The sequence below is a fragment of the Bubalus kerabau genome, chromosome 15, assembly GCF_029407905.1.
Source record: "Bubalus kerabau isolate K-KA32 ecotype Philippines breed swamp buffalo chromosome 15, PCC_UOA_SB_1v2, whole genome shotgun sequence".
Classification (NCBI taxonomy): domain Eukaryota; kingdom Metazoa; phylum Chordata; class Mammalia; order Artiodactyla; family Bovidae; genus Bubalus; species Bubalus kerabau.
Window position 1 is genome coordinate 6,735,542 of NC_073638.1, and position 23,023 is coordinate 6,758,564.

The 23,023-nt window shown below is 40.2% G+C and overlaps 1 long non-coding RNA gene and 1 other non-coding gene across 2 annotated transcripts; one reads left to right on the forward strand and one right to left on the reverse strand.

Annotated features, from left to right (window-relative positions):
* Positions 1–1,055: 1,055 nt before the first annotated feature.
* LOC129628106 (uncharacterized) lies at positions 1,056–22,401 on the forward strand. Its single transcript, XR_008702726.1, has 2 exons — positions 1,056–2,016; positions 21,992–22,401. It is a non-coding gene; the product is annotated as an uncharacterized LOC129628106 (long non-coding RNA).
* LOC129629406 (small nucleolar RNA SNORA57) lies at positions 22,140–22,289 on the reverse strand. The gene has a single exon (XR_008703232.1). It is a non-coding gene; the product is annotated as a small nucleolar RNA SNORA57 (small nucleolar RNA).
* Positions 22,402–23,023: the final 622 nt, after the last annotated feature.

Here is a 23,023-nt window from a genome sequence, read left to right on the forward strand (position 1 = left end):
ACCTGGTCCCTCTTATTCCGGGGACTCACCATGTTGTCACCATTAGTGAGCCTGGCTCTGAGCCGTCTTCTCCTACATTTGGGCATGGATTACAGATAACCGGTACTAAAGCTCTTAGTGACAGCACTGGTTTCTGTAAGCAGCAGCACTTACCCCTTGTAATGGACAGGAAGGAAGGGGGCAGGGCACAAGCATGAAGAGGATGCCACAACTATCGAGAAGACCAGGATACAACAAAAACCAGTTAGAATCTACTAGGCCCAAGATGGCTTCCCAGGTGGCACTAGTGGTGAAGAGCCCACCCGCCAATGCAGGAGATGGAAGAGTCACAGGTTCCATCCCTGGTTGGGGAAGACCCCCTGGAGGAGGGCATGGCAGTCCATTCCAGTATTCCTACCTGGAGAATCCCAGGGACAGAGGAGCCTGGTGGGCTACAGCCATAGAGTCACACAGAGTTGGACATGACTGAAATGACTTAGCACGCAGGCCCAAGATGGCAGGAGACTGGACTTCAGGAGACCTGGAGCCTCATTACATGCTCACTGTAATACATCAGCATGCTAACTGACTCACCCACGGGCACCATGACAGTTCTGAGGTCAACCATAAAAGGCCAAAAAGTGGGTGATGGCCCATTTCCTGGAAATCTCCACCCCTTCCCCAAAATAGTTGGATTAAGAATAATCCTCCCACTCATTAGTCTATGAAATTATTCAGTCCATAACATACATTCTGAGAATGGTTATTCTCCCTGAATAAAACTGCTTTTACTTCCTTAAGGCTCGCTCTTGAGTTCTTTCCTGTTCAAAGCCAAGGACCCTGACTTGGTGGCCTGATGGAGGGGCTCACCTAAGACTTGGGACACGATCATCCTTTTTTGCCTCATTTCTCCTATGACAGTAAGCCCCTACTGAGGCTTCTCTACCACAGCCCAATGAATACCCCTCAGAGTTGTCCCCATTTCCTCTCCTGGCTGCTAGGCAGATAACTGTTATTACATCCCAACACAATACAGCTGGGAAGTGCTGGACCTGAGGGTCTGCAAAGCAGCATCTGGTGAGAGAGGTACCAGCATCACCAAGAACTTCAGCGCTGGCTCCTCTCTGTAGTTTGGGGCTGGTGGTAGGACAGTGAGCACAGAATTGGGGGTGTGTTCAGCCTCAATACTGGGGGACATCCACCTAGATGTCCCCATCCCACGTTTCAGGGCTTGGACCTTAGTGTAACAGAGTGTTTAATCATCTCTGTGGCTCCCAGTTGTAAATCTGCAAAGTCCTGTGATTGCTCCTGAGCTGTGTTCTCTGCCACTGCAGGGAGATAAGGATGGCTTTGTAAGAAGTACCACCACAAGCACACGCTGGCTCTCATACTTAGCCTTGAACTTCTCATTAACTGCCTTCAGTTTCTAGTTATCCCTCTGAAGGGCTTCCATTCACTTGTAAAGACTAGCCCCTGTCTTTGCAGGCGCTGGCCCTCTTGTGTCTTTTAAAGGCCTCATTCATTGCATGGGTAAGCTTGATTTTCTACACTGGGTATGTTTCCTCAGGCCATCATCTGTGAAATACTCAGCAGCTGAGACACCGCCTTGTGCCAGGGACGATTTGTGGCCCACATCCCACTGAGGTTGGGGTTTTCCTTGCCGGCCAGTGAGCAATCCACTCTCTGCCCTAGAGGCTGCCTTCTCAGACCATTTGCTAGTACCAACTGTTCAGTTCAGTTGCTCTGAAAAGCAGATACTGTGATGGAGTGGAGATGTACAAGGTTTATTAGGAGGAAACACCTGTGAAGGATAAAGTGAACAAGAGCAGGTGTTAGCTAGGAAACTGTTGACATTATGATGTGGGTCTGACAACTGAAAAAGGAGAGCAGGAAGGAAGCAGCAGCTCAGAGAGTCTTGACCAGGCTGGTGAACCAGCTGTGAGGAGTCCCCGCTGGCCAGAACGGTCCTCCTTAAGTCCACTCACTATCAGTCACGGTGAGAGGCCTAGGCTGTGAATGTGGTGCTGGATCCTGCAGGTACAACATGTGGAGGCTGTCAGCCAATATCCTCCTGGGGTCAAAGGTGTCTATCTAAAGAAAAACAAATGACGTAAAAGCTGTGAGTCAAGTTTTATTCAGGAACCTTACTGAGGACTATAGCTTGGAAAATAGCCTTCTCAGGAGAGACTGCTCTAAGAGGCAGGGGAGTAGCTAGTTAGTATATATATGAATTTTCTGGCTGGGAAATATTGTAGTCACGTGTGTGTGTGTGTGTGCGTGCGCACGCACACCCACGTGCACTCAGTTGCTAAGTCGTGTTTGACTCTTTCTGACCCTATGGACTGTAGCCCACCAGGCTCCTCTGTCCATGTGATTTCCCAGGCAAGAATACTGGAGTGGGCTACCATTCCCTTCTTCAAAGGATCTTCCCAACCCAGGGGCTGAATCCATGTTTCCTGTGTCTCCTGCATTGACAGGAGAATTCTTTACCACTGAGCCACTAGGGAAGCTCCAAAAAATAACAGATGTCTCAATTTAATGACTAGTGCTTTTCTATTGTAAGAAGATTCAAGATTCTGGGGTCACTGAAATTCTCCCTTAGGTATGCATCTTAACTATCCAGGGGCCCAAATATCCAAAAACACAGAACTTTCATCTTGCTGAACTCCCCTTCGGGTGCACTGCTGCTGTGTTTCATCTTAACCCATTTGTATGATCATGGACAACAGGCTTCGTTGCTTTTATTTACAAAGGGAGATCTGAGCAGTGCACACCCCTGAGGGTCACTTCCATCCTCCCCCACTGCTCTGTCATAAATCAAGTTTCTTTGTTTGTATGTGTTTATTTTGTGATTCTCTAATCTGTTCCATTGATTGATTTTATAAGTATATCTGTGCTACTACCACATGATTTTATTTTGTAAGGACTTTCTATTAAGTCTTGTTATTTGTAAAGCAAATACATCCGTGTTTTTCTCCTTATAGTGTCTGGGCTATTTTCATTCATTTCCTCACTCACATACATTTTCAGATTAGTTTGTTAAGTTCTAATGTTTTAGCTGGAATTGCATTCAATAGTTAAGATCAATGGGAAGAACTCTGTGTGACGGTGCATCTTCAAATCCAATGATATGGTATACACTTTCATTTATTTCTTTTAAAATGTCTTTCGATATTGTATGTATAAATTTTTCCCAGAAAAGTCTTGCATATCTTTTTAAAGATTCAACACTGATAATTTAACATTTTGTCCCCTATGTAAATGGTATCTTTTCTTCAAAAATGTTATATTTTCTGTTTCTTGCTGGTGTATAGTCATGCCTTTCAGAATTGTCCTACCTTCAGGCAAGGGGGCCTGGCCTTTATACCCCTTATCTACCAATTACTGGCTGAAGACTGCCCTCAGGGACTGGGTGTGACCCTGTGCGGGGAGCCTTTTGGCCTTAGGTCAGTGCCTGGAGAATGACTCAATTGAGCTGCAGACATTGCCACCAGCAGGGCAAATACCACCCTGGCCTGAAGGGGGGTTCTCAGCATTTAAGAGTCACAGAGATGTTCAAGGCCCCTTAGCAGATTGGAGAATTCTCTTTTATTCTTAGGTTTGTTACATGTTCCTGGGTTGGTAAAAGAAGAGGCCCAGCCTACCTGTATGTGTGTGGAATTGGATGTGGGGTCCAGCCATTTTTTAAAAAGGCTTTCTACTCCTCCTTTGTCAGCCTCCCCTTGCTTCAGCTAGCCCAAGCCTCTTCTGTGGTTTTGGCCATGCCTACCTGTATGGTGTGCGAAACTGGATGTGGGGTCCAGCTGTTTTTTAAACAGGCTTTCCACTCCTCCTCTGTCAGCCTCCCCTTGTTTCGGCTAGCCCGAGCCTCTTCTGTGGTTTGCAGGAGAGACGGCTGGCTCTCAGGCTTCTCTGACTGCAGCACAGGGTTTAGCTTTCCTCCATCATCCAAGTCAATTCCCCCTTGACCTCTGCTTTCTGGCCGTCAAAGGTCTGATGCTGTCTCCTCTGGTCTCTCTTTTTTATTCCTTAATTGTCATTTAAGTTGGGTTCGAAAAGGAGCACAGGTAATTCATGGGTTCAACTGTTCTTGCTGAGAAGCTCTCTCAGTGTACTGATTCAGAGAATTATGAAACAAAGGTAAATTGGGTTGAGACTTCCTTGGTGGTCCAGTGGTTAAGACTCCACACTTCCAGTGCAGGGGGTGTGGGTTTGATCCCTGGTTAGAGAACTAAGATCCCACACGGCTGTGGCAACCAAAAAAAAAAAAAAAAAAGAAAGTGTTTGACATAGGCTGTTTCTTAGGTTTGAAATTACCCCTTTTTTCTTCTCAATCTTTGCTTGTCTAACCCACCCTTCAGGTCTCAGTCACATTCTCCAGGACACGTACCTTCACAGCCCAAGTCTGGGTTATATACTGCTTCTCTGTGTTGCAGTGTAAACTTACTCTTGTTTCCTCCAAATATGAATGGTAATATTGTATTTTTGCCTACCTAGTGTGCACTCTGTAGTGCAATACTAATAGTGTTTTACTATACTTTGTTTGAGGCTTCCCTGGTGGTAAAGAATCTGCCTGTAGTGCAGGAGATCCGTATTCAATTTCTGGGCCAGGAAGACCCCCTGGAAAAGGGAATGACTATCCAGTATTCCTGCCTGGAGAATTTCATGGACAGAGGAACCTGGCGGACTGCATAGAGTTGAACACGACTGAATGACTAACGCTTTCACTTTTTACATACTTTGTTTTCAAAAGTGCAAACCACAGAATAAAAGTCATTCTGATGTAACCTTTCCAAGGAATTTCTTGGAGAATGTATTCTCATTGATATTCATATATCAGATCAGATCAGATCAGTCGCTCAGTTGTGTCCGACTCTTTGCGACCCCATGAATCGCAGCACGCCAGGCCTCCCTGTCCATCACCAACTCCTGCAGTTCACTCAGACTCACGTCCATCGAGTCAGTGATGCCATCCAGCCATCTCATCCTCTGTCGTCCCCTTCTCCTCTTGCCCCCAATCCCTCCCAGCATCAGAGTCTTTTCCAATGAGTCAACTCTTTGCATGAGGTGGCCAAAGTACTGGAGTTTCAGCTTTAGCTTCATTTCTTACAAAGAAATCCCAGGGCTGATCTCCTTCAGAATGGACTGGTTGGATCTCCTTGCAGTCCAAGGGACTCTCAGGAGTCTTCTCCAACACCACAGTTCAAAAGCATCAATTCTTCGGTGCTCAGCCTTCGTCACAGTCGAACTCTCACATCTATACATGACCACAGGAAAAACCATAGCCTTGATTAGACGAACCTTTGTTGGCAAAGTAATGTCTCTGCTTTTGAATATGCTATCTAGGTTGGTCATAACTTTCCTTCCAAGGAGTAAGCATCTTTTAATTTCATGGCTGCAGTCACCATCTGCAATGATTTTGGAGCCCAGAAAAATAAAGTCTGACACTGTTTCCACTGTTTCCCCATCTATTTCCCATGAAGTGGTGGGACCGGATGCCATGATCTTCGTTTTCTGAATGTTGAGCTTTAAGCCAACGTTTTCACTCTCCTCTTTCACTTTCATCAAGAGGCTTTTTAGTTCCTCTTCACCTTCTGCCATAAGGGTGGTGTCATCTGCATATCTGAGGTTATTGATATTTCTCCCAGCAATCTTGATTCCAGCTTGTGTTTCTTCCAGTCCAGCATTTCTCATGATGTACTCTGCATAGAAGTTAAATAAGCAGGGTGACAATATACAGCCTTGACGAACTCCTTTTCCTATTTGGAACCAGTCTGTTGTTCCACGTCCAGTTCTAACTGTTGCTTCCTGACCTGGATACAAATTGCTCAAGAGGCAGATCAGGTGTTCTGGTATTCCCATCTCTTTCAGAATTTTCCACAGTTTATTGTGATCCACACAGTCAAAGGCTTTGGCATAGTCAATAAAGCAGAATAAAAGCAAATTTATGGTTACTCATCTTCTGATTCTGAAGGTACAGGAGACTTCCTGTTTAACCTGGAAGGTGCTTTTGTGACAAGCAAACTCAACCTCCAATATGGGAAAACTGTCACAGGACCTGTAATTCAGTTTCATAGGAAATTTGGAAAGGCAGGCCTTCAGGGGAATTCTTTAGTTTTTCATGCGTACATTTTTGTCAAAGAAGACGTTCTCATTTGCTGTTAAGTTTTTGACTTACCTGATTTAAAAAAAGCAATAAATGCACAAGGTAGATAGTGTGAAAAATATACTGCTGAGAAACCACTACTGCTAAAGCTTTGTTGCATACATTTCCTGCTTTCATTTCTCCACGTTGGTTTCCTCTCATAGTTAAGACACTGTTTAAGTATAGCTCCCTCTTTTCTCACGTAGCAATGAATCATTGTTTTTTCTCCGTTTCATTAAGTATTCTTTACAAACATGATCTTTATGGTTGTGTAATGGTCATCAGAAGAATGCATGTAATTTAACAATTTTCCTATTTTCATCTAGGGTGTTTTATTACATTTTTTTTGGTAACAATAAACTTTGTTACATATATTTGAATTGCTATTCTTGAGGAAATTTAGTCTTTAACTCTGAAGAGTAAAAGTGGAGAGGCTTTTCATAGACACTTTGAGATAATGCATGTGAAATGTATATAAATTAAAAAACATAATATATTTACCTGGTTTAGCTTTCTATTAGTATTAGTGCATGGAGTAAGAAATGGCAACCCACTCCAGTATTCTTGCCTGGAGAATCCCATGGACAGAGTCTGGAAGGCTACAGTCCATAGGATTGCAAAGAGTCAGACACAACTGAAGTGATTTAGCATGCTTGGAGACTTTTATTTATATTATTTGTATTATTGAGCTTAACTAACTTACTGTTTGGAGAAGAAGGTAGATCATATCTACATTCAGAGTGAATTATATCATTAATCATAGTCTATGATATATATATAAATATGTAAAGTGAAAATAAAGTGTTAGTTGCTTAGTCGTTTCTGACTCTTTGAGATCCCATCAACTGTAGCCCACCAGGCTCCTCTGTCCATGGGATTCTCCAGGCAAGGGTACTGGAGTGGGTAACCATTCCCTTCTCCAGGGGATCTTCCCCATGCAGGGATTGAACCTGGGTCTCCCACGTTGTGGGTAGATCCTTTGCTGTCTGAGCCACCAGGGAACACCAAATATATAAAACAATATATTAAAATGAAATGAATATTGTCAGAGACCACTGATTTTCTTTTTTAAAATTTATTTAGGTGGAGGATAATTGCTTCACAATGGTGTGTTGGTTTTCGCCTGTATACTAGCGCTAATCAGCAATAATGATTATATGTCTCCTCCCTCTTTAGTCTCCCTTCCCCTCATCCCTTCCTTCGAGGATATTATAGACGTGAGGGCTGGGCTCCCTGTGTTTTACAGCAGCTTCCCACTAGCCATCTAGTTTACACGTGGTAGTGTGTGGATGTCAATTCTCCTACCTTCTCTTTCCCCTCCTGTGTCCACAAGTCCATTCTTTACATTTGCATCTCCATTCCTTCCCTGAAATAGGTTCATTAGTACTATTTTTCTAGACTTCATGTATATGCATTAATATACAATATTTTTCTGTTAATTTCTGATTTATTTCACTGTAAAACAGGCTGTAGGTTTAACTATCTCACTAGAACTGACTCAAATTCATTATTTTTTATGGCTGGGTAATATTCTATTGTATATATATACCACATCTTCTTTATCCATTCATCTGTCAATGGACATCTAGGTTGCTTCCATGTCCTGGCTATTGTAAATAGTGCTGCAATGAACATTGGGGTATGTATCTTTTTGAATTGTGGTTTACTCAGGGTTTTGGAGAAGGAAATGGCAACCCACTCCAGTGTTCTTGCCTGGAGAATCCCAGGGACGGGGGAGCCTGGTGGGCTGCCATCTATGGGGTCCCACAGAGTCAGACACGACTGAAGCAACTTAGCAGCAGCAGCAGCAGCAGCAGGGTATATGCCCAGTAGTGGGGCTGCTGGGTCATACAGTAGTTCTATTCCTAGCTTTTAGAACAATTCCTGTACTGTTCTCCACAGTGGCTGCACCAATTTACATTCCCACCAACAGTGTAGGAGGGTTTCCTTTCTTGCACATCTGCTCGGCATTGATTATTTGTAGACTTTTTGATGATGGCCATTCTGACTGGGGTGAGGTGATACCTCATTGTAGTTTTGATTTGCATTTCTCTAATAATGAGCAATGTTGAATATCTTTTCATTTTTCATGTGTTCATTTGCCATTTGTCTGTCTTCTTTGAAGAAATGTCTATGTCTTCTGCCCATTTTTTGATTGTTTTTCTGATATTGAGCTGTATGAGCTGTTTATATAATTAGGAGATTAATCCTTTGTCTGTTGCTTGCTTTGCACTGATTTTCAAACTGAATGGCAAGATATCAGTGAGTGAATGTATATTATTGGTTGTAACTAGCATAGCTTTGTTTTTGAAGTGAGATATGATTGATGGGTCTTCCCTTAGTGGCTCAGTGGTAAAGAATCCGCTTGCAATGCAGGAGACATGGCTTTGATCCCTGGATGGGGAAGATCCCCTGGAGAAGGAAATGGCAACCCACTCCAGTATTCTTTCCTGGGAAATCCCTTGGAGAGAGGAGCCTGGCGGGATAGTCCAAAGTGTTGCATAGAGTTGGCCACAGATGAGCAACAAAACAATTGATGTGTTACATTGTATTACTTTTATGTGTACCAAATAATACACTCATTGCAAAGTGATTACCACAATAAATTTAGTTAACTTTCAAGCAACTTTCAAATTCCTCAAAAAATAAAAAGCAGTACTACCACATAACCAGGCGATTCTATTTCTGGGTATTTATCTGAAGGAAATGAAATCACTATCTCAAAAAGATGTCCAAACTCCCATGTTCATTGCAGCATTATTTTCAATAGCTAAGGCATGAAAGGAGGATCCCATGGACGGAGGAGCCTGGTGGGCTGCAGTCCATGGGGTCGCTAGGAGTCCGACACGACTGAGCAACTTCACTTTCGCCTTTCACTTTCATGCACTGGAGAAGGAAATGGCAACCCACTCCAGTGTTCTTGCCTGGAGAATCCCAGGGACGGGGGAGCCTGGTGGGCTGCCGTCTATGGGGTCACACAGAGTCGGACACAACTGAAGCGACTTAGCAGCAGCAGCAGCAGCAGCAGCAAGGCATGAAAACAACTTCATGTTCTTTTTTAAACTTTTTATTCTGTAGCCAGTTCAATTGCTGTCATCTCCGACTTTTTTCGACCCCGTGGACTGCAGCACGCCAGGCCTCCCTGTCCATTACCAGCTCGCAGAGCTTACTCAAACACACGTTTATCCAATCATGGTTGATGCCATCCAACCACCGCATCCTCTTTGTCCCCTTCTCCTCTTGCCTTCAATCTTTTTTTGTAGTGGGGTAGAGCACTTCACTTTCACTTTTCACTTTCATGCATTGGATAAGGAAATGGCAACCCACTCCAGTGTTCTTGCCTGGAGAATCCCCAGGGACGGGGGAGCCTGGTGGGCTGCCTGTCTATGGGGTCTCACAGAGTCGGACACGACTGAAGCGACTTAGCCGCAGCAGCAGAGCAAATCCGGGTGAAACTACTGGCATTCATTGTGATAGAAAGCCTATTGTTTCCCAACCACTAGAGGGCAGTATACTACATTAGTTAAAAAAAAAAAATCTGACAGTACAGTGGATCTAGTTTTACAACTGATTATGAGAGACATAAAATTACACGTAATTTTGTGTTGAACTATTAATGTATGTGAGAACCTACCACATGGCATACACTGAGATAGGGATAAACTGGTGAATAAGACATGTTCTATAATTTAGTAAGAGGACGAGACAGTTACACACTTTGGTTTGGCTCCTGTCCACCTTTCTAGCTTCATACACTGCCACTCCCCAGCTTGCAACCTGACCTGTGGTTGTGCTCAACTCCTCCTAATGGTCTTGCACATGCTGTTCTCTCTTCCTGAAATACTGTGCTTCTCTCTGCCTGTTGAACCCTAACTTATACCTCAACCTCCAATATCTTGACTTTCCCAGGCAAAGTTAAGTGCAAGCATGTGTTTTCTCCATTTCACTCACTCAACTTTAATCCTCTTAGAGCTGGTGACCTCTTTTCCCTAGGAAACTGAACTACTGGAAGGCAAAAGATGTGTTGTTCATTTTCATTTCTCTATTTGTGTCTGTGACATAGTGCTTAAAATGCACAATAAACGAGCCAAGAAAAGTGCTATGAACAGATGCTGTGAGGAGATAATTTCCTCGTAATCTCTCCATTAGTTCTTCCATCCTCTCCTTCTAACCATGCCACTAAAAAGCATCTATCTAATTTCCATAGCAAACCAGAGAGGCTTTTTTGACTTACTGATGGTTAGGGTGAGTTAGGCTTTGTTAAACAAGGGAAGGGAAGGGAAAAGAATTTTGGAGGAAAATTTAGGTTTCCCTAATATTTCCCCATGACACCCTGGGGGATGATCTTCACTTTAGCAACACACAGCTGAGACTGAATAATCTTTGTTCTTCCATCCCTTTATTAGACTAGCCAAGTAGGCGAAGTGGTTACGTTTGTCATTTGGCTAGCAGTTAACAACCCTGACACTTTAGCATTAAGAAGACAGGGTGCCTAGTACATTCCATTGTGATCTACAAAAGCTGAAGGAATCAGAGTCAAGTTTCAACCTGTTCCAAGTCCTCATATGGCAAATTAAACAGTTCTCCATCCAAGTGGTATTTGTACCTGTTTATAAAAGTTTTTGTTATATGTTCACTTTAGAAGTTTGCAAAAAGATTAAAGCATATTTTTAGCTTGCTTACAATCTTGTAGGTATGCCCATACTCAAGTGTGTTAATGTATGTTAGTGTGTGTTAGTTGCTCAGTCGTGTCCAACTCTTTGCAACCTCATGGAGCCCTCCAGGTTCCTCTGCCCATACTCATATCATCTGGGAAATTCTGCTCTGTAGAGAGACCTGGTTGTATATTACAAGCGATAAATGAAGTCTAAAGTCAAATGGACTTTTGTGTGAGTCCTGGATATGTCTTTTTTTTCTAGCTTTGTGAACTTGGGCATGTTTCTCAACCTCACTTCACCTCAGTTCCTTCATTTGAAATATGGACACAGCAGTTCTTCCCTCAGTGGGGTTGCTAGGAGGATTAGACAAAGGTCTACATGTAAAGAGCTTTACACAAGATTTGGCATATTGTGAGCTTTCAGTAGACATTCAGTTCAGTTCATTTCAGTCGCTCAGCCATGTCTGACTCTTTGCGACCCCATGAATTGCAGCACGCCAGGCCTCCCTGTCCATCACCAACTCCCAGAGTTTACTCAAACTCACGTCCATTGAGTCAGTGATGCCATCCAGCCATCTCATCCTCTGTCGTCCCCTTCTCCTCCTGCCCCCAGTCCCTCCCAGCATCAGGGTCTTTTCCAATGAGTCAAACCTTCGCATGAGGTGGCCAAAGTACTGGAGTTTCAGCTTTAGCATTAGCTCTTATTATAAGATGAAGATCTTCAGTGCAAGATAAAATCATTTTTTCTTTGCGAGTTTTTCTTTCTTCTTTTTCAAATAACCAGTGCTTAATGGATTCCCACCACCCCTCATTCCACTGCTATGGCAGTAAGAAGTTTATTTCCCCATTCTGATAAAACATAATCTAATGGGGGCTTGCAAGCATGAGAACCTTGGTGGAGATGAAGTGAAGGCCCTGCTGTGGGTGCTATAGTCGGACTTTGTGGGCCTCAGAAAGTCTCTTCCAATGTTTTCCCACCCAGAGAGCTCTTACCTTTGCTGTCCCTGCAAATGCAGTGAGGCATACAGCCTTGCTATTAAGCATTCTTGAGGCTCTTCTACTACTTTGGCAAGAGTGAGCTTTCTCTTCTTCAGCATCACTGATGTTGGCTTGGAATATGGTTTTCAGACAGATTGTCTAAATTATCAACTCCTGTGGGTAGGAATGTTGCTCTGTACAATACATATCAAAATGACATATATATTAATACATAAGTATGTGAGTGTGTGTGTGTGTGCTCAGTTGTGTCCAACTCTTTGCCATTTTATGGATTGCAGTCCACTGGGCTCCTCTCTCTATGGGATTTCCCAGACAAGAATACTGGAGTGGTTGCCATTTCCCGACCCAGGGATCGAACCTGCATCCCCTGGGTCTGCTGCACTGCAGGCAGATTCTTTATCCCTGAGCCACTAGGCAAGTTACATACATAAGTACTTAATATATTTTTAAGCTTACTATTAATTATATGTTTTAATGTTTTATATAACTATAGTGCCATTTGTTCTGAGCCAAAAATGATAGCTCAGTTGGTGAAGAATCCGCCTGCAATGCAGGAGACCCTGGTTTGATTCCTGGGTTGGGAAGATTCGCTGTAGAAGGGGTAGGCTACCCACTCCAGTATTTTGGCCTATGCAGTCCATGGGGTCGCAAAGAATTGGACACCACTGAGCGACTTTCACTTTCATATGGTACAACAAAAATTTTAAAACATTTTAGCCTTTTAATTTTGAGATAATTTTAGACTTACAGAAGAGTGGCCATGACAGTACAGAGAGTTCCTAAATACCCATTACTCAGCTTTCCCTAATGTTAACATCTCATATAACCATGGTGGAGTTATCAAAACTTAGAAACAAACATTTGTACAGTACTATTAACTAAACTACAGATTTCATTAGGATTTCACCATTTCCACCCCCCAGTAATGTCCTTGTTCTGTTTCTGAGTCCCACCCAAGACTTCATGTTACATTCGTTCTGTCCTTTAGTCTTTTCTAATCTGGGACAGTTCGTCAGCCTTTCCTTTCATTTCACAATCTTGGCACTTTTGGAAAATACTGATCAAGCATTTTATAGAATGTCCTTAATTTGTCTGAGTTTGTGTGATGTTTTTCTCCAGATTATTGAGTTTGTAGAGTTTTGGGAGGAGTGCCACAGAAATGACACACCCTTCTCAGTGCATTAGATAAGGCAGTACAACATGACACTGCCATGCTCTCTTACTAGTCATATTTAGTTATTCACTGAAAGATTTCTCTTAATTGAAAAAGAAAAAATATATGAAATTGAGAAAATCTGATACATGTAAAAATTTATCTATCTATATACTTATACACACAAACACAATGTAGTTTTCTCTACACAATGCAGTTTTCTGTGTAGGAACACAGACCTTGTCATTCTGACTTAAACTAACAAGGTTTTGTTCTTAGAAACAGACCCAGAGGGATGGTATGGGGAGGGAAGAGGGAGGAGGGTTCAGGATGGGGAACACATGTATACCTGTGGCGGATTCATTTCGATATTTGGCAAAACCAATACAATATTGTAAAGTTTAAAAATAAAATAAAAAAAAATAAAAGGCTATAAAATTAAGAAAAAAGTTACCTACATATTTCTTTTAAAAAATTATTTTTAATTGAAGGGTAATTGCTTTACAGAATTTTGTTTTCTCTCAAACCTCAACATGAGTCAGCCATAGGTACACATATATCCCCTTCCTTTTGAACCTTCCTCCCATCTCCCTCCCCAGCCCACCCCTCTAGGTTGATACAGAGCCCCTGCTTGAGTTTTCTGAGCCATACAGCAAATTTCCGTTGGCTATCTATTTTACATATGGTAATGTAAGTTTCCATGTTATTCTTTCCTTACATCTCACCCTCTCCTCCCCTCTCTCCATAAGTCTATTCTCTCTGTCTGTTTCTCCACTGCTGCCCTGTAAATAAATTCTTCAGTCCCATTTTTCTAGATTCTGAATATATGCATTAGAATACAATATTTATCTTTTACTTTCTGACTTACTTCACTCTGTATAATAAGCTCATCAGAACTGGCTCAAATGTGTTCCTTTTTATGGCTGAGTAATATCCTGTTGTGTATACATACCACTTCTTTATGCATTCATCTGTCAGTGGACATCTAGGTTGCTTCTATGTTCTAGTTATTGTAAGTAGTGCTGCAATGAACAATGGGGTACATGTGTCTTTTTCAATTTTGGTTTCCTCAGAGTATATGCCTAGGAGCGGGATTGGTGGGTCATATGGTGGTTTTATTCTTAGTTTTTTAAGGAATCTCCATACCGTCTTCCATACTGGCTGTATCAGTTTACATTCCCACCAACAGTGCAAGAGTGTTCCATTTTCTCCACACCCTCTCCAGCATTTATTGTTTGTAGACTTTTTGAGGATGGCCATTCTGACTGGTGTGAGGAGATATCTCATTGTAGTTTTGATTTGCAATTCTCTAATAATGATCAATGTTGAGCATCTTTTCATGTGTTTGTTAGCCATCTGTATGTCTTCTTTGGAGAAATGTCTGTTTAAGTCTTTTCCCCACTTTTTGATTGGGTTGTTTGTTTTTCTGGTATTGAGTTGCATGAGATGCTTGTATATTTTGGAAATTAATCCTTTGTCAGTTGTTTCATTTGCTATTATTTTATCCCATTCTGAGGGTTTTTCATCTTGCTTATAGTTTCCTTTGCTGTGCAAAAGCTTTTAAGTTTAATCAGGTCCCACTTGTTTACTTTTGTTTTTATTTCTGTTGCTGTAGGAGGTGGGTCACAGAGGATCTGCTTTGATTTATGTTATCGAGTGTTCTGCCTATGTTTTCCTCTAAGAGTTTTATAGTTTCTTACATTTAGGTCTTTAATCCATTTTGAGTTTGTCTTTGTGTATGGTGTTAGGAAGTGTTCTAATTTCATTCTTTTACATGTAGCTGTCCAGTTTTCCCAGCACCATTTATTGAAGGGGCTCTCTTTGCCCCATTGTATATTCTTGCCTCCTTTGTCAAAAATAAGGTACCCATAGGTGCATGGGTTTATTTTTGGGCTTTCTATCTCATTCCTTTGGTCTATATGTGTGTTTTTGTGCCAGTACCATACTGTCTTGATGACTGTAGCTTTGTAAGTATAATCTGAAGTTAGGAAGGTTGATTCTTCTTTCTTAAGACTAATTTGGCTATTCGGGATCTTTTGTGTTTCCATATGAATTGTGAATTTTTTTGTTCTAGTTCTGTGAAAAATGCCATTGTTAATTTGATAGGGTTTGCATTGAATCTGTAGATTGTGTTTGGTAGTATAGTCTTTTTCACAATATTGATTCTTCCTACCCAGGAACATGGAATATCTCTCCATCTGTTTATGTCATCTTTGATTTCTTTCATTAGTGTCCTATAATTTTCTGTGTACAGTTCTTTTATCTCCTTAGGTAAGTTTATTTGTAGATATTTAATTGTTTTTGTTGCAATGGTGAATGTGATTGATTAATTTCTCTTTCAGATTTTTCATCATTAGTACATAGAAATGCAAGTGATATCTGTGTATTGATTTTGTATCTTGCAACTTTGCTAAATTCACTGATTAGCTCTAGTAATTTTTTGATACTATCTTTAGGGTTTTCTATGTACAGTTTCATGTCATCTGCAAACAGTGAGAGCTTTACTTCTTTTCCAATCTGGATTCCTTTTATTTTTTTTCTTCTCTGATTGCTGTAGCTAGGACTTCCAGAAATATTTTGAATAATAGTGGTGAAAGTGGACACCCTTGTCTTGTTCCTGATCTTAGGGGGAATGCTTTCAGTTTTTCACCATTGAGAATAATGTTTGCTGTAAACTTTTCATGTACAGCCTTTACTATGTTGAGGTAGGTTCCTTCTGTGCTCATTTGTTGAAGAGTTTTAATCATAAATGGGTGCTGAATTTTGTCAAAGGCTTTTTCTGCATCTATTAAGATTATCATATGGTTTTTATATTTCAGTTTGTTAATATGGTGTAATCACATTGATTGACTTCCATATATTGAAGAATCTTTGCATCCCTGGAATAAACCCAACTTGATCATGGTGTATGAGTTTTTGAGGAGTTGCTGAATTCTGTTTGCTAAAATTTTGTTGAGGATTTTACATCTATGTTCATCAGTGATATTGGCCTGTAGCTTTCTTTTTTGTGTTGCCTTTGTCTGGCTTTGGTATCAGAGTGATGGTGGCCTTGCAGAATGAGTTTGGAAGTGTTCCTTCCTCTGCAATTTTTTGCAAGAGTTTTAGAAGAATAGGTATTAGCTCTTCTCTAAATGTTTGATAAAATTCTCCTGTGAAGACATCTGCTCCTGGGCTTGAGATTTTTGATCACAGCTTCAATTTCAATATTTGGGTTGTTCATAATTTCTATTTCTTCCTGGTTCATTCTTGGAAGATTGAACTTTTCTAAGAATCTGCCCATTTCTTCCAGGTTATCCATTTTATTGCCATGTAGTTGTTCATAATATTCTCTTATAATCCTTTGTATTTCAGCACTGTCTGTTGTAACCTCTCCTTTTTCATTTCTAATTTTGTTGATTCTTCTTTTTTTCTTGATGAGTCTGACTAGACGTTTGTCAATTTTATCTTCTCAAAGAATCAGTGTTTAGTTTTATTAATCTTTACTATTGTTTCTTTTTCATTTATTTCTGCTCAGATCTTTATGATTTCTTTCCTTCTGATAATTTTGTTGTTGTTGTTGTTGTTGCTGCTGTTCTTCTTTTTCCAGTTGTTTCAGGTGTAAAGTTAGGTTGTCTATTCGGTGTTTCTCTTATTTTTTGAGGTAGAAACAAGGTAGTTCTTAGAACTGCTTTTGCTGCATCCCATAGGTTTTGAGTCGTGTTTTCATTGTCATTTGTTTCTAGAAATTTTTTGATTTCCCTTTTGATTTCTTCAGTAACCTGTTGGTTATTTAGAAACGTATCGTTTAATCTCCATGTGTTTGTGTTTTTTAGTTTTTTTCTTGTAATTGATATTCTAGTCTCCTAGCATTGTGGTCAGAGAAGATGCTTGATATGATTTCAGTTTTCTTAAAATTACTGAGGCTTGATTTGTGACCCAAGATGTGGTCTATCCTGGAGAATGTGCACTTGAGAAGAAGATGTACTCTTCTGCATTTGGAGGGAATGTCCTGAAGATATCAATGAGATCCACCTCATTTAATGTATCATTTAAAACTTGTGTTTCCTTATTAATTTTCTGTTTTGATGATCTGTCCATTGGTGTGAGTGGGGTGTTAAAGTCTCCTACTATTATTGTGTTACTGTCAATTTCTCCTTTTATTTCTGTTCATGTTTGCCTTATGTATTGAAGTGTTCCTATGTTGGGGGCAGAGATATATACAATTGTTATGTCTTCCTCTTGGATTGATCCCTTGATCATCATGTAGTGTCCTTCCTTATCTCTTGTAATCTTCTTGATTTTCAGGTCTATTTTGTCTGATATGAGGATTGCTGCTCCAGCTTTCTTTTGCTTCCCATTTGCATGGAATATATTTTTCCATCTTCTCACTTTCAGTCTATATGTGTCTTTAGATCTGAAGTGGGTCTCTTGTAGACAGCACATATATGGGTCTTGTTTTTGTATCCATTCAGCCAGTTTGTGTTTTTTGGTTGGAGCATTTAATCCATTTATGTTTAAATTAATTATTGATAGATATGTTCCTATTGCCATTTTCTTAATTGTTTGGGGTTGATTTTGTAGATCTTTTTCTTCTCTTGTATTTCTTGACTATCTAAGTCCCTTTCACATTTGTTGTAAAGCTGGTTTGGTGGTATTGAATACTCTTAACTTTAGCTTGTTTGAAAAGCTTTTTATTTCTCCATCAATTTTGAATGAGATCCTTGCTGGGTACAGTAATCTTGGGCTGTAGATTTTTCCCTTTCAGTACTTTAAATATATCCTGCCATTCCCTTCTGGCCTGCAGAGTTTCTGCTGAAAGATCAGCTGTTAAATGTATGGGGTTTTCCTTGTATGTTACTTGTTGCTTTTCCTTTGCTGCTTTTAATATTCTTTCTTTGTGTCTAGTCTTTGTTAGTTTGATTAGTATGTGTCTTGGCATGTTTCTCCTTGGGTTTATTCTGTATGGGATTCTTTGCGCCTCTTGAACTTGATTGACTATTTCCTTTTCCATGTTGGGGAAATTTTCAACTATAATCTCTTTAAAAATTTTCTCATATCCTTTCTTTTGCTTTTCTTCTGAGACCCCTATAATTCTAATGTTGGTGCATTTGATATTACCCCAGAGGTCTCTGAGACTATCCTCAGTTCTTTTCATTCTTTTTACTTTATTCTGCTCTTAAGAAGTTATTTTCACCATTTTATCTTCTAGTTCACTGATTCATTCTTCTGCTTCAGATATTCTGCTATCAATTCCTTCTAGAGTATTTTTTAATTTCAGTAATTGTGTTGTTTGTATGTTTATTCTTTAATTTTTCTAGGTTTTTGTTAATTGATTTTTGCATTTTCTCCATTTTATTTTCAAGGTTTTTGATCATTTTTACTATCACTATTCTGAATTTTTTTTCAGGGGGTTTGCCTATTTCCTCTTCATTTATTTGGACTTTTGTGTTTCCAGTTTGTTCATTCATTTGTGTAGTATTTCTCCTTCATTGTCTTTTTCTTTTAAAAAAATTTTTTAAACTTATTGTGTTTGAGGTCTCCTTTCCCCAGGCTTCAAGTTTGGATTCTTTCTTCCTTTTGGTTTCTGCCCTCCTAAGGTTGGTCCAGTGGTTTGTGTAAGCTTCATATAGGGTGAGATTTTTGCTGAGTTTTTGTTTGTTTGATTTTCTTCTGATGCGCAAGGCTGAGTAAGGTGGTATCTTGTCTGCTGATGAGTGGGTTTGTATTTTTGTTTTGTTTGTTGTTTAGATGAGGCACCCTGCACAGTGTGCTACTGGTGGCTGGGTGATGTTGGGTCTTGTATTCAAGTGGTTTCCTTTGTGTAGGTTCTCACTATTTGATACTCCCTAGGGTTAGTTCTCTGGTAATCTAGGGTCTTGGAGTTAGTGCTCCCATTCCGAAGGCTCAGGGCTTGATCTTTCTGTCCATGAGAAGATGAAAGGTAGACTTATTGCTTGAGGTGATGAGGCTGTGAATCTTTGTGGAAGAGTTTCAGTTTTGAGGAATTTGAGGAATAGGAGTGAGAAGAAAGCACTCAGGTGCAATTACACCTCAGTTCTGTAGTCAGTGCCTTGATCCAGAAACTGCACTGGACAGAAGGACTTCACAGAGGGACACTGACCTTGAGGTGACATAAAGGGAAGGGAGATGAGAGTCAGAGAAGGGTTTGGAAAGCAAGAGTATCCTTTATGCAAATCTATATATTTCTTGTGTTGACTGGTGTTAGTGCATTTTACTTCCAACATGGATTTATTTATTTTAAAATTTTTTATTGGAGTATAGTTGGTCTACGATGTAGTGTTCATTTCTGCTGTACAGCAAAGTGAGTCAGTTATATGTATGCATATACCCACTCTTTTAAAGATTCTTTTCCCATGTACGTCATTACAGAGTACTGAGTAAGGTTCTCTGTGATTCACAGTAGGTCCTTATTTGCTGTTGTTCAATTGCTCAGTCATGTCCAACTCTTTGGGACTCCATGGATTGCAGCACTCCAGGCTTCCCTGTCCTTCACCATCTCCCAGAGTTTGCTCAAACTCATGTCCTCTGAGTTGGTGATGTCATCCAACCATCTCATCCTCTGTTGTCCCCTCCTTCTCCTGCCTTCAGGTCTTTATTAGTTATCTATTTTATATATAATAGCATGTATATGTCAATCTCAATCTCCCAATTTACCCCTCCCACTCTTTCCCCCTAGTAACCACAAGATTGCTTCCTACATCTGTGACTCTATTTCTGTTTTATAAATAAATTCATTTGTGTCATTTTTTTAGATTCCACATATAAGCAGTATCATATGATATTTGTCTTTATCTGTCTGACTTACATCACTCAGTATGACAAGCTCTAGGTTCATCCATGTTGCTGCAAATAACATTATTTCATTCTTTTTAAAGGCTGAGTAATATTCCACTATATATATATATATATATATATACATTCCACTATATATATATTCTTTATCCATTACTCGGTAGATGGACATTTAGGCTGCTTCCATGTCTTGGCTATGGTAAACAGCACTGTAATTAACAGTGGAGTGCATGCATTTTTTATAATTATGGTTTTCTCTGCATATGTGCCAGGAGTGGGATTGCTGGATTATATGACAACTTATTTTCAGTTTTTTTTGAACCTCATAGAGGTTGTACCAATTTACATTCCATCAATAGTGTAGGAGGGTTGCCCTTTCTCCACACCCTCTCTAGCGTTTATTGTTTGTATACTTTTTGATGAATTCAGACTGATGTGAGGTGATAGCTCATTGTAGTTTTGATTTGTATTTCTCTAATTTAGTGATACCTCATGCTAAGAGTTGACTCATTCAAAAAGACTCTGATGCTGGGAGGGATTGGGGGCAGGAGGAAAAGGGGACGACAGAAGATGAGATGGCTGGATGGCATCACCAGCTCGATGGACGTGAGTTTGAGTGAACTCCGAGAGATGGTGATGGACAGGGAGGCCTGGTGTGCTGAGATTCATGGGTTAGCAAAGAGTCGGACATGACTGAGCGACTGAACTGAACTGAATTTAGTGATGTTGAGCATCTTTTCATGTGCTCTGCCAACATGGATTTAAAATGAGGTCATTGGTAATCATCTCTGATGCTAATTTTATTTTAATATTATATATATGTATATATATATATTTCCAGTATTATTTTATTTATGTAAAGGCCCAAAATGGACAAATTAAATCTCTGGTGATAGAAATCAGAATGGCAATTGTCTTCGGGGGTAATGTATAATACTTTGGGGTGCTAGTAATGTTCTATATCTTCATGTAGGTGGTGGTTACATAGGTGTGTCCACTTGATAAAATTTTATCAAGACATAGGACGTATCTATCTATCTATAATTTGTCCCCCCTTTATAATTTTATAATTAAAACATCTATTTAAAAAATTTCCAGACTCATCCTTAGTTCAAATATCCAAATATTTTTCATGCTCTTGGAAGCAAGTATCCTGACACCAGTTTTAAAGATAAACCTAAATTTTTATCAGTTATTAGAAACTCTGTGTCTCACAGATGTGTCTAATTTTTAAAAAAATTTTTTGATATTCTTTGCTTAAGAGATTATTGTACCTTGTAGTAATTTTATAAGTTTATTCACTGAGGAAAGTGGTATTTTCTTTGGTTTCTTCTAAGTTTACCTTCTCAATTTGAAAGAGAATTCTTTTTTTCCCCTAAAAGTTAAAACTCAGTGTTATAAGGCACTTTTCTTACATTATTTGAAATGTATATATTATCACATTCTTACTTAGTGTTCACTTTGGTCGCATGCAAAATACTATTCACTTTCACTTTAATTTGCAAGGAATGTATATTTTTGTCCTTCTACTTTTCTCATTTAATGAAGCCACTCTGGTCTAAAATTATAACATCTCTTTTTGGAGGAGTTAGGGCCAATAATGGGCTTCCCTGGTGGCTCATACAGTAAAGAATCTGCCTGGAATGCTGGAGACCAGGTTCAATACCTGGGTCAGGAAGATCCTCTGGAGAAGGAATGGCTACCCACTCCAGCCATTCCTCCAGCAAGAATGGTTATCAATTCTTGCCTGGAGAATTCATGGGCAGAGGAGCCTGGCAGGCTATAGTCCATGGGGTCACAAAGAGTTGGACATGAGTGAGCGACTGCCACACATACACATACACACAGGGCCAATTCTGCATGGGGATTCTGGTCACATTGCAGTTTCATAAAAGGACAATGTCATAATGTATTAGTAAAGTACAAATCTTGTCCTCCTTTACCAGTTTACTAGTGAGGTTGTTCTGGTCTAGCCTGACTTTGGATTTTTAATTATTTTTAACTATCCCTTGTTTAGAGATATTCTTTGATGTACAAATGAAAGGGATTAAAGTTAGGGATTATTAACTGTGGAGTTGCTTTAGCATGTAGAAGGCTGATGAATACATTTACAGCAACACATAAATATGAATCCTTGTCTTAAAAAATAAAAAACACACCATGTATTCATTTAAGATGTTTGAAATGCTTCACAAACATCATGGCACACCCATCTTGCCTGATTACCCCATGGGAATATAATTTTGTTTTATTTATTTTCCTGTAGAACAGCCTTCATTGTTTGAAATGTGAAGTGGGAGAGGAGAGGCTAGCACAGTTCAGGCTCCCAGGTTGGCTCCACAGACCTGATATCAAAGGAGAACGAATCAGTACCTTGGGGAGGAGCCTGCTGAACCCTGCTGCTCCTTGGAGCCTGATGTCCAGGTGCTCGAGGTTAGTACTCATGGACTGGAAGCCACCGGTACCAAAGGCATGACACAGAGAAGGCCAGAGCCCTTTCTGGACCTCTGCACATGGCCAGGACTGAAGGGAAAGTTGTTTAATGCTATTCTGATTCACAGAGGTGTATTGATGGCATAAAAAAATGTCCAAAATGTTTACTGGTAGAGGCAAGCAACTTTCTATTTTTTAAAATCTGAGCTGTAAATTTTCTGTTACCTTATTAAATTCTACTCTTATACACTCCAAATAAGACTGTACAAAATACTTTTTCTTTCAGTTGGTCATGATCTTGGGTGGGTTTAAGCTGTCTCTGGACTATGGTAACCGAATCAGTTCAGTTTAGTCGCTCAGTTGTGTCCAACTCTTTGCGACCCCTCAGCATGCCAGGTCTCCCTGTCCATCACCAGCTCCCGGAGTCCAGCCAAACCCATGTCCATTGAGTCAGTGATGCCATCCAACCATCTCATCCCTTGTCGTCCCCTTCTCCTCCTGCCTTCAATCTTTTCCAGCATCAGGGTCTTTTCCAATGAGTCAGCTCTTTTCATCAGGTGGCTAAAGTATTGGAGTTTTAGCTTCAGCATCAGTCCTTCCAATGAATATTCAGGACTGATCTCCTTTAGGATGGACTGGTTGGATCTCCTTGCAGTCCAAGGGACTCTCAAGAGTCTTCTCCAACTCCACAGTTCAAAAGCATCAATTCTTCAGTGCTCAGCTTTCTTTATAGCCCATCTCTCACATCCATACATGACTACTGGAAAAATCATAGCTTTGACTAGATGGACCTTTGTTAGCAAAGTAATGTCTCTGCTGTTTAATATGCTGTCTAGGTTGGTCACAGCTTTTCTTCCAAGGAGAA